We start from the raw sequence: 3,388 nt of genomic DNA on the forward strand, positions 1-3,388 counted from the left end.
GCAACATCTCCACAGTATGAACATGGCTTTCCAGAATAAGGACTACATTCCTCATCTTTTCATATCTCTTTGTAACTAGGGTTAGTATGCAACTAAGTCTTGGCCTTGAAGATATAGAATATTTAACTTCTATTAATAAGAGGACACATAGGGCCAGGGAGACTACTCAATGGGATGGAGCACATGCTTTGCGTATAGTAGACTTGAGTTTAATTCTCAGTACTACATGGTGCTTTGAGCAACACTGGGAGTGTCCCTCTCTCCTACAGAGAGTATATGTGTCTTCTCTTACCCTTTTAGCCTTCCCACTGGTGAGAGTGTGCATAGTATAGCTAGTCATCATAGCAATTGATTTATATATTAGCAAAAATTATGTATTTATTTTGATATTTACAGAAAAGATATTTATAGTTGGGTCTATTCCTGTGGAAGATGTTGAAGAGACAGCACAATAATAAAAGCAAGGGAAAATATTTCCAATTTCCACCTTTTATGCCAGGAGGAATCACAAAACTGATTCTCAGATCTTTTCTTTATAATTATTACTGACTGTGGTTTAACATCTTCTTTGGAAAGTGGGGATTTTGGGGCACCTATTTTCTAGGTGCCCCTAGGGGGAGTGAGGCAAAAAGAGTTCTTTTAACAACCTATTATAATTATGTATATACATTTGTTATAGAGATATTTATTATAGTTAAATGAGTGATTGTGTGATATATATTAGAGTTACTAGAAGCGTCTAAGGAATAAGAAGAATAGAAAAATTGTAAATTGCATAAAAGAAAAGATTCTGAGCTAGAAAAGTGTCAAAGTGAAGGTCTGAAATAGAAGTTAGTCCATTTTTTGTGTGTGTATGTGTGTGTGTGTGTACGTGTGTTCAGGCTACACCCAGTGATGTTCAGGGATGATTCCCAGCTCTGTACTCAGGATCAGTTGTGGAGGGCTCAGGAGACCAGAGATGGTGCTGGGGATTAAGCCTGGATCAGCTGCATGCAGGATAAGCACTCTACATGCTGCATTATCGCTTCAGCTTCTATAAATGTTATTTTTACTGAAGTTACAAGTCAAATAACTTGTCTAAGAAGCTAGTGAGAAGATTGGGACAGATATTTTCCCAGTGTCTTAAAAGGGGTGTGGCAATGCCTATATCCTGATTTGGACTTACGGACTCCAGAACTTTAAGATAACACATTTATCTTGTTTAAATTCTCACTGTGCTTATTATTACAGCCCTTGAAAAACAATATATAGGATAAGAATTTTCTAGGAACTCCAAGAAAAGAACTGAATGGAGTCAAGGAGGCAATGGCAGCAGGGATTTGGTTAGAAAAGAGATTAGAGCCACTAGGAATATATTTTGGCTTAATTCTTGATGTATCTTTTCATTGGCTATAGAATTTTTGGTTGATAGTTTTTTGTCTCAGCATATTAAATATTTTCCCCATTTCTCTTGCATTATTTCTAGTGGGAAGCCACAGGTATTTCTAATCTTTGTATATTATCTCTGCTGTTCTTCAAAAGGTTCGTATTATCAAACTCTAGTGTTCATCACATTGAGTTTGATGTAAATGGCATGGACTTTTTTTAGTATATATATATATTGCTTTTAGATCATTGAGTTTCTTGTGTCTATATACTCTCTGCACTAAATTTGGGGGAATTTTTGTAATTATTTATTTGAATATAGTTTAAGCTCACCTTCTTTCTCTCTTCTTTTAGGGCTCTAGTTTCACACATGCTAGGTCTTTTTATATTGCTCTAAGGTATCTGAGGTCTGCGTTCCTTTCTGGAGTCTGTCCAGTTCATGTGGTTTAGGTACCTGCCTAATGATGTGGGTAGTTTTAACACGAAGAGTGGTTACCTTTTTGTGACTCATTTTTTACCTGCAACTTCCTTCTCACTTTCAGTAGTTATGGTTACTTCAGACTCTATGTTCTATTTTTCTTTCTATATTTCTCAAGCTAATGTGTGTTTCTATTGGATCTGCTCTGAGCATAATGGACTTTGACCTGTACTTAGTCAAAATGCCATATAATTTTTAATTTTCTACATATCGTGCCTTTCCTTCAACTGTTTATACTGCTCCACAATCCACCTGCTTTTATTTGCTCTCTAGTGCTTTTGAGTATTAAAATTTTTTTCAGAGTCTGTCAAATTGTTATTGTGGAAAATTTTTGTCTGTCAGGAGCTAGTTTATAATTTTGGAAATGGAATCCCAGTTATCTTTTCTCTGTGCTTTGAAAAGATCATTCCATTTTCTCTGGCTTCAATTATTTCTGTTGGGAATTCAGCTGTCAGTCTTATTGTTCTGTTGAAGATAATGGGTCTCCCCAAACCCCTGCATTTAGAATTTTCCTCTCTTTTTCTTATTTTCAAGAGTGTCAACTTGAAATTTTTTTTAACATAAGAAAAAGAGTCATTAAATTTCAAGGTTGATTGTGATAGTCAAAGAGAATCAAAAGAAGATACAATATATCTTAATGTCCATGAATAGTCAAAATTTATTTTATCAAGGTATTCACTGTTTTATATTATTTATCTTACAACAATCTATTGTTTTCATGTGAAGCTTTATAGCATGGTAGATTATATATAAGTTTTTACTGGGGGACAAGTTTTCAATACAGAGTTAATGTCTGTGAAAACAAGTAGGCTAATAATTTGTCCAGCTGACTGTCTTTACTTACTACACAGCCATCTGAACTATCATCATGACTCAAGTTGGAATGGATATTCTACACCTCGTTGGCCGGGAGACCCTGGAGAACCCTCCTGGAGTTCAAGGAAGGGGCCCAGAGATGGGGTGCAATTCTGACCTTGCCATGCTGGGGATTGCCTAGGCCATCTCAATAGTGTGTAGGGGTATTTCAGAGCTGCACCTAATGATGCTCATGGGACTCTGTGATGGGTGTGAGGGATCAAAAAAGGTTGGCTGCATGAAAAGAATGTGCTTTATTCCTCATACTATCTCTCTGGTCCAGTTCTCTGTATCTTTGCAAAAAAGCTTACAAATATTATAATTCAGTATAATATAAATGCCACTTTGATATTAACAAGTGGGTGTCTCTAAAATAAAGAAGGTTCTGGGCTCAAAAACCTGGCACATATTGTAGGGTGAATTTTAAGTTTTATATAAAATGCATTCCATGTAATCCCATCAACGGCCAATATCCAGAGACTATAAAACCAAGCTCCTAGAAGAGAGAAAACCTGTGCCTGGCTGTCTTCACCAGGGCCCCTCGGTGGGGACAAGATGCATTCCCCCACAGAGCCTCGACAGTTGAAGACCTTTGGAACCCAGCCACAGCCATGCTCAAAGCCACTCTCCACACGTTTGGACGAGCCTCACACATGAAGGAACTGGCAGAAGAACTCAGGTGTGTGGGAC

The sequence above is a fragment of the Sorex araneus genome, chromosome X, assembly GCF_027595985.1.
Source record: "Sorex araneus isolate mSorAra2 chromosome X, mSorAra2.pri, whole genome shotgun sequence".
Taxonomy (NCBI): domain Eukaryota; kingdom Metazoa; phylum Chordata; class Mammalia; order Eulipotyphla; family Soricidae; genus Sorex; species Sorex araneus.